Genomic DNA, 9,389 nt, shown 5'->3' on the forward strand with positions numbered 1-9,389 from the left:
GGATGAAGATGGAGAGGGAGGGGAAGATAGAAACACAAATTGATCATGGGAGGAATTTCATCAAATCAAAACCATCCATTCATTTTGGGAGATGAAATGTACATTTCATCAATCCCCTCAATCCAATGGTTTTGATCCAACAAAAGTCAAATCAACCTTGACCAAGGCCTAAACAGAAAGTCAAACATCACAAGACCATAAAAATGGCTCAACAATATTTTAAACATTTAATCAATTAAAAATCAAACTAAAAAATGAATTAAAATGCATTTTAATTTGGTCAAAACCTAAAATCCCTTTAAAACACAAAATAAATAGCCAAGGGATTTATCCTAGGTCAAACAAGGTCAAAGGACCTTATACAAAAAAATTCACTATTTTTGAAAAGTCAGAAGTATTTTTAAGCATTTAAAAATATGCACAAAAACATTTAATTCATGAAAAATATCAAAATTAATCCAAAAAATAATTTTAATTCAGAATATGGAAGAGAAAAATATTTAAAGATTTTTTGTGAAAGTCCCATATTTTTTGGATTAAAATGAAATTAATATGAATTAAACAAAATAAAGGGATTAAATGAAAAAAAATCAGAAAATAAAAAGAAATTCAAAAAAAACAAGGACCATCAGATCTCCCTCAATAATTGTGGTTGCATATCTGATGGCTAAGCACGTGTTTCCATCCAACACCTCAGTCAACGCGTGTACACATGTGGTATTTAAAAGCAACTAATCATATTAAAATGTGGGATGATGATCAAAGGGTTTTGGACATGCCAACACACCACCGGAGCTAGGGCTCCGGTCATCTTCTTCGGTGGACCTCACTGAACTGGTCCACCATGAACCAAACAGAAAATGAAAAATGAGTACATGTTTTTGAAGGAAAAATGCTCAGGAGCACGAATCTGACCTTCATTTCTTCCAATTCCAAGTATATTCAAAGATACATGGATTTGAAATTTGAGGTTCATGATCTGAGTTGCTTCGGTTTAACCTCAAAGCAACTCAATCTTGTTGCCTACATTGGTAGGACTTCAGCCAACCAAAAATCAAAGATAATGGTGAAAAATTGAGAGAGAATCAAAGAGAGAAAGTTTCTGAAAAATCACCTTCGAGTAGCTTGAATCTGGCTTGATCTTGCTTCCAATTGGCCTTGGCTCGACTCCAGAAGCTTGCAGGAAGTGAATTAGATCAAAGAAGGGCTTAGATTCTTGGAGTTTCAATCTCAAAATAGAAGGAGATTTGAAACTCGACTTCAAGTGAAATCCTTAAGTTTATCCTTTAATGGAGGTTAGGGAGGCAATGGTTCAAAGCTTGGGCAAGCACAAATCCCTTTTCTGATCACAATGGCACATTGAGTACTGAAACCATAACATGTAAGCATGTAATAGGAAATGGTTATTTGAATTCAAATTTTACCAAAACAAACCTATGAAAGGAACCATGTGCAAGTCCCACAATCTTGGTCCAAATGAGGTGATTTTCGACTTTTTGGAAAGGTGAGATCAAGGGAAACAACTTTCATGTTGAAATTTTTTTCATTTTAATCTTGAATCATGATGAAATTTAAGGTGGAAGTTTGTAAAGTCAAACATATGTGAAAATTTCCTAAGTACCAAGTCAAATGTTCACTTCTTCCACCTTTAATAACGTTTGCTATGAGCTTAAAATGGAAAAAGTTCCTTCATCAAAGTTGTAAATATTTCAAACCTATTCAATTTGGTAACAAATTTGACCTAATTTGGACTTGGCATGAAGGAGTTATGCATTTTAGAAGTTGAGGAAAATTGCTTATTCAATGGTAATGGCCCAAAATGGCCTATAATGTTTCCTCTTGGAACATGCCCTTGCAAGTTGAATTTGAAATTTATCAAAGGATAAAATTTGGATAGAAAATCTTTAAATTGATCATGAAACTTGGATGGTCTTCATCTCATACAAATTGAGCAAGTTATGGTCCTTGGAAGTTGACCTCCTAACTAGGGCACAGTTAAAATGACCTATAATCCTCCATCATAAAAAATGACTTTCCAAGAAAAACTAGCTCTTGACCTCAACATGAAATTTGTTTGGAATGTCATGAGGAGTAACTATTCTCTTAGAATCAGTTTTATATGACAAAAATGTTAGGAGATAGGGTCTAGGGAACCCCAGTTTTGAATAGTTGACTTTTGATGACACTGAAATTCACCGTATTTTCGACTCCGATTTCGCATGCATTTTAGTTGTTTTATTATTATTTTGTTATTTTATCACTATGTTTCTCTTTGTTTTTAGGTTTTCAGTCTAATCGGAGCCCCGATCAAGAAAAGGAGTGAAAACGAGCGAAAAACCCTAAAATTCAGCATTTTACACTTGTGGCTCCCACTGTGGCTGGCGCCATGGGTCCAGCCATGACGTGTCACAACTCAACTTCCCTCAACTGCCAAGTCTCTCACTATCTCCATTTGGGCGCCACACTTTGCTCTTATGGCAGGCGGTATGGGGTTGTGGCGGGCGCCACAAGAAGGAAGTTTTTCCCTCCCAATTTCAAACTGAAGGGCATCCTTGTCTTTTCCATTATTTTACTTGCCTATAAATAGAGACTCGAATTCATTTGTTTAATCATCCAAACTTAGAGAAGATGCAAACTTAGAGCAAACTTAGTTTCACTTAGGCATATATTAAGTATTTTAAAAGTGGTAATTGCTTCGCATTGAGGTGTTACCACAATTGTGTAATCAAGTATGTGATCGAGTCTATAATCGAGTTTGGAGCACTTTGGAAGGAAGTTAATCTTGCCGCCATTTTCATTTCCGCTTCACATTTTATTCAACCCTCCGATTGGAGCAGGTTTTTATTGCTTTGCCTTTATCTATTTTATTTTCCCGCACTCGCTTTACTTTATTTATTTTCCCGCACTGTCTTTACTTTATTTATTTTCCCGCACTGTCTTTACTTTATTTATTTCTCGCACTCGCTTTACTTTACTTTTTTTCCCACACTATCTTTACTTTATTTATTTCTCGCACTCGCTTTACTTTCATTTATTTCTCGCACTCGCACTACTTTTATTTACTTTCCGCACTCGCACTACTTTTATTTACTTTCCGCACTCACACTACTTTTATTTACTTTCCGCACTCGCACTACTTTTATTTACTTTCCGCACTCGCGCTACTTTCATTTAAATTAAAATGCACCTTTACTTTACCATGTCTAACTAAATCTATAAAGGTTAGAATGTAAGGACCGTAATTGAACCGATAATCCGTACAATTGTTCGTAGAAACACTTAAGGGCTATTTTAACTTTCAACTTAAGTTTTCCCGCACTTAATTTCCGTTGGGTAAGATGGAAAGCCGTCCAAAGTCTTTTTAAACTTAGTTGTTTTTAACTATTTCAAATACAGCGAAAGTGCTTTGTTTAGTTCATTAGGAGTTTTTAACTTAAGAAGAAAAGTGATTTTAAAACTATTTTCGGACGCGTTTATAGGTTTAGAGTCTGGTTCGTGAGAACCTCTTTTGGTTAAGAAATCCAGGTTAAAATACTTTTCAACTTAGTCAAGATACTATATTTCTTAAAAATAGGTTTACTACTCTAACGCAATGCGCGCCTTTTTATAAGTGACAATAAGAGGGTTTGATTAGGGAGTACAACTCGGTTCTGAATACGCGAAAGCGATAGTTCCTGTCAAATTGGTTCTTTTCAAAGTAGGAAACACTGCCCATAAGTAGTTCTATTAGCAAGTACTTGGATTATTAATTGATTATGTGAATTACATTCGAGCATGTCTTTATTAATTGAACTTAATCTAATACTTTACTTTTCATTGCACACTATAAAAACCCCTATTTTGATTACCTTAGATAAACACCATAACAATAGATAACGATAGATTGACACTTGGTCTTTGTGGATTCGACAATCTTTTATATTACTCTGACGCGTTCGTATACTTGCGAAAAGCACGCATCAACTTTCTCTGGTCAACCACCAAGAACCAACTTGCAAACTTGAAGTTCTCTTGATTTTTTGGAATCATGGAGGATCATATATGCATAAGATGATGTATAATTAATTATCCTTTGATATATTTGATCAAATGTTGAAGAAACTTGTTGAGGAAGTCACACAAGATATCCAGATGAATTAGGGCTTCCATGGCAAACAAGCTGCAAACTATTGATGATTTCTTGATGAAAATGATAAATGAAGATCATGGGGATCCATATAGTTGTCTATAACCAATGTGAACCATCTCTTAATTGATCTCCTTGCATTGAGGGTCTCAAACCCTAGTTGTGAGCTTGATAAGGCATTAATGGATGCACACACTACCTACAAAAGAAATAAAGCTATACATAGACATATTTTTGGTATTTTGGTTAGTAAACAAAGAAAAAAAAGTATTATACAACCAAAGACCTCTTAAGAATTTCGCCCAACCATCCAACGAAGAACCTAGTTCTAGTATAGTAAACCCAACCATCCCAGCTAATAATTTCGAACTTAAACCCTCCCTACTAAGACAATTCGCAGGTCTCGCTACTAAGAACCCAAACCAAAATTTAAAAATATTTCTCCAATTAGCAGGCACTTTTAAAACCAATGGAGCTTCTCCTGAGGCGATCCGTTTAAGATTATTCCCTTTTTCCCTCAGAGATAAAGCCATATCATGGTTAGATTCCCTTCCACCCAATTCCATTACGACTTGGGATAACCTTAGAAGAGTATTCCTTGCTAGATACTTTCCCCCGAGTAAGACCGCCGTTCTTCGAAACCACATAACTAGATTTACCCAGAACCAAGGAGAATCACTATTCGAAGCTTGGGAGAGATATAAAGAGTTGTTAAGAGCATGCCCACATCATGGTTTAGAAAATTGGTTAATCATTCAGACCTTCTATAATGGACTTCACTATAACACTAAGATGACCATCGACGCTGCCGCAGGCGGTGCGCTGATGAACAAACCTTACCCTGAAGCTAGTGCCCTTATCGAAAATATGGCTCAAAACCATCAATCATGGGGATTCGAACGAGCGACAGTTGAGAAGAAGGAAGCCCAAGGAGGAGTACATGAACTAAGCTCTATAGACATGATGCAAGCTAAAATGGACGCATTAGCCCTTAAGGTCGAGCATATGTGCATAAACCCGAATACTGCAGCTGCAGTTTCCTCGGATTGTGAGATATGTGGAACCAAAGGACACCAATCTGCAGAATGCAGCCTATTAAATGAAACCCACTTTGAGCAAGTGAACTACACCCAAGGGAACCCATATTCAAATACCTATAACCCTGGATGGAGGAATCACCCGAACTTCTCCTATAAGAACAATAACCAAATCCAAAATAATGCACCTCCGAGACAATCAGGTTATCAAGCCCCAAGATCAAATCAACCTATGCAACCCGTACCACCAAAGTCGAGCCTTGAGAAAATTATGGAAAATTTTATCACTGCTCAAACCCAATAAAATAAAGAGTTCATGAACCAAAACATTCACGTTAATGAACTGATTACCCAGTTAGGAACCAAGGTTGACTAAATAGTTACTAATACCAAGATGCTTGAAACCCAGATCTCTCAGGTAGCTTTAAACCAAGCCCCCCAAACCACACCTGGAGGACAGTTCCCTGGACAACCTCAACAGAATCCGAGAGGGCAAGCCAATTCCATTACCTTATGAAGTGGGAACGCTTATGATGAGCCACCAAACCCAAGATTGAGTGAACCCAAAACTTCTAAGGAATATACCGAACCCACGGACGAAGTAAAAGAACTAGAGGAATCTGAAAACCAGGAAGGTCAATAAAAAGGAGAAGAACCTAAAGATAAAACTTACGTACCACCCCCGCCATATAAACCACCTATACCATATCCGCAAAAACTCAAACAAACCCAGATCAATAACCAGTATCAGAAATTTATTAAGGTTATAGAAAAACTTCACGTAGAAATCCCTTTCACAAAAGCCATCACCCAAATACCTTCTTATGCAAAGTTTCTCAAAGACATCCTTACCAACAAACGTAGACTCGACGATCCGAAACCCTTGGAATACAGTTCTATTTCCGAGAATAAGTTAGCCAAAAAAGATAAAGATCCTGGAAATTTCTCCATTCCTTGTCTTTTGGGTAGTCATGTTATCGAAAAAGCTTTTCTAGACTTAGGAGCTAGTGTGAGCTTAATGCCTTTAGCAGTTTGTGAAAGGTTAAACTTGGGAGAATTACAGCCTACTAAGATGTCACTTCAGTTAGCCGATAAATCTGTTAAGTATCCAATAGGAATTTTAGAAGATGTCCCTGTTAGGATAGGTCAGTTATTTATCCCTACTGATTTTGTTGTCATGGACATCAAAGAGGACAATGAAATACCAATCCTTCTAGGTAGACTATTCTTATCAACTGCAGGAGCCATAATAGATGTCAAGAGAGGAAAGTTGACCTTTGAGGTAGGTGACGAGAAAATAGAATTTATACTTTCGAAATTTCTTATGGCACCTATACTGGGAGACGCATGTTATGCCTTAGATATCATTGATGAATGCGTTAGGGAATTAGAACAAGAAGAAATCATAAAAATAATTAAGTTACCATCAACTCTCATACTGGAAGATGATGACTTTAGGAAACCCTTCATCAATGATAACCTTTACGAATGTTTATCCCTTACCCCAGATCCTATGCCATGCCCTAAGAAACCAACCTTAGAACTTAAGGAGCTTCCTAAGAACCTGAGATATGAGTTCCTCGATGAAGAGATGAACCGTCCAGTTATAGTCAGTGCTACCTTGAGCCAAGAGGAAACAAACCAACTTTTAAATGTTTTACGAAGATATCCCTCAGCCTTAGGATATAATATCTCTGACCTGAAAGGTATAAGCCCATCTGTATGCATGCATCGGATTTCACTCGAAGAAGATTCAAAACCCTCCAGAGAACATCCGAGAAGAATAAACCCTATAATGAGTGATGTTGTTAAAAAAGAAGTTCTTAAGCTACTTGAGGCAGGTATAATCTATCAGATCTCGGATAGTAAGTGGGTGAGCCCTGTGCATGTAGTACCTAAAAAGGGAGGCATCACAGTCGTGCAAAACGATAAAGGTGAACATGTAGCAAAACGGTTAGAAGGAGGATGGTGGATGTGTATAGATTATAGAAAATTAAATAAAGCAACCAGGAAGGATCATTTCCCTTTACCATTTATAGACCAGATGTTGGAGCGTCTAGCCAGACACTCTTACTTCTGCTATCTAGATGGATACTCTGGATTCTTCCAAATACCTATCCACCCCGAAGATCAAGAAAAAACTACCTTTACACGCCCTTATGGAACTTTTGCCTACAGACGAATGCCATTCGGCCTCTGTAACGCCCCAACTTCTTTCCAACGCTGCATGATGTCAATCTTTGTAGATTACCTAGATGGTATCATGGAAGTGTTTATGGATGATTTCTCGGTTTGTGGAGTTGATTTTCATAATTGTCTTGCTAACCTTGAGAAAATCCTGGAGAGATGCGTGGAGGTGAACCTCGTGCTAAATTGGGAAAAGTGTCATTTCATGGTGACCGAAGGAATTGTTTTGGAACATATAATTTCTGAAAAAAGTATAGAGGTAGATAGAGCTAAGATAGAAGTTATAGAAAACCTAAAACCACCCAAAACTATCAGAGAAGTCCGAAGTTTCCTTGGACACGCTGGATTCTACCGGCGTTTTATCAAGGACTTCTCCAAAATAACTAAACCTTTAACTGGCCTTTTAATGAAAGATGCTGAATTCCTTTTTGATGGAAAATGTAATGAAGCATTTAATCTTTTAAAGCAAGCATTAATATCAGCACCTATTATGAAACCCCCTGATTGGTCAGAACCTTTTGAGATAATGTGCGACGCTAGTGATTATGCCGTTGGAGCCGTTCTAGGACAAAGGAAAGATAAAAAATTACATGCAATTTATTATGCCAGTAGAACCCTAGATGTTGCCCAACTCAACTACGCAACAACTGAAAAGGAATTACTCGTTGTAGTTTTCGCTATAGACAAATTTAGATCTTATCTAGTAGGAGCAGAAATTATAGTTTACACCGATCATGCTGCCATTCGTTACCTATTAAGTAAAAAAGATGCCAAGCCCAGGTTACTCCGATGGATTCTGTTACTACAAGAGTTTGATTTAGATATAAGAGATAAAAAAGGCACTGAAAATGTAGTAGTTGATCACCTTTCTAGGCTAGAACATCTAAAACCAGACTTAGTACCCATAAATGATGATTTCGCCTATGATAGACTGATAGCTAGACTAGAAACCATTGAAGATGATAGCCTAGGCCCTCATGAGCACTTCCAAAATTCCTTAGCAGTAAGTAACATACCATGGTATGCAGACATTGTTAATTACCTAGTTGCTGATATCGTACCCCCTGATCTTGACTACCACTGCAAGAAGAAGTTCTTCAACGACGTGAGAAACTTTTATTGGGACGAACCACTCCTTTTCAAAAGGGGTAAAGATGGCATTTTTCATCGTTGCGTTCCAGAAGAGGAGGTAAAAAGTATAATTGAACATTATCACTCTGCACCCTATGGTGGACATGCGAGCACCTCTAAGACATACGCCAAGATTCTTCAAGCTGGCCTATTCTGGCCTACCATGTGGCGGGATGTCCATGATTGCATTGTCAAATGTGATAGATGTCAACGCACTGGAAACATTTCAAGGCGTGACGAAATGCCTCTAAGAAACATTCAGGAAGTAGAACTCTTCGACGTATGGGGTATAGATTTCATGGGACCTTTCCCACCATTCTTAGGAAACAGGTACATCTTAGTAGTTGTGGACTACGTGTCTAAGTGGATTCAAGCTATAGCTGCACCCACAAACGACACTAGGGTGGTGATCAAGTTATTTAAGAACTATATATTCCCTAGATTTGGAACACCACGTTTAGTCATAAGCGATGGAGGATCACACTTCATATCGAGAATATTTGATAAACTTTTAAGAAAATATGGAGTTAGGCATAGAGTAGCAACACCATACCACCCACAGACTAGTGGCCAAGTAGAAGTATCCAATAGGGAGATAAAACAAATCCTAGAAAAAACTGTTTCAATCTCTAGGAGAGACTGGTCTCAGAAGCTTCAAGAAGCATTATGGGCCTACCGAACCGCTTTCAAAACCCCTATAGGAACAACTCCCTACCAACTAGTCTATGGAAAATCCTGTCACTTACCTTTCGAATTAGAGCATAAGGCCTATTATGCCATTAAAACTTTGAATTTAGACTACCTGACCGCTGGTGAAAAGCGTATCCTTGACATTCACAAACTAGAAGAACTCAGGCAATCTGCCTACGACAATGCCAAGATATACAAAGAGAGAACAAAAGCTTGGC

General features: G+C 37.6%; 1 non-coding gene across 1 annotated transcript; it reads right to left on the reverse strand.

Moving 5' to 3' along the window:
* Window positions 1–4,756: 4,756 nt before the first annotated feature.
* On the reverse strand, window positions 4,757–4,863 carry LOC127124944 (small nucleolar RNA R71). Its single transcript, XR_007804418.1, has one exon. It is a non-coding gene; the product is annotated as a small nucleolar RNA R71 (small nucleolar RNA).
* Window positions 4,864–9,389: the final 4,526 nt, after the last annotated feature.

This window comes from Lathyrus oleraceus, chromosome 2 (assembly GCF_024323335.1).
Source record: "Lathyrus oleraceus cultivar Zhongwan6 chromosome 2, CAAS_Psat_ZW6_1.0, whole genome shotgun sequence".
Classification (NCBI taxonomy): Eukaryota; Viridiplantae; Streptophyta; class Magnoliopsida; order Fabales; family Fabaceae; genus Lathyrus; species Lathyrus oleraceus.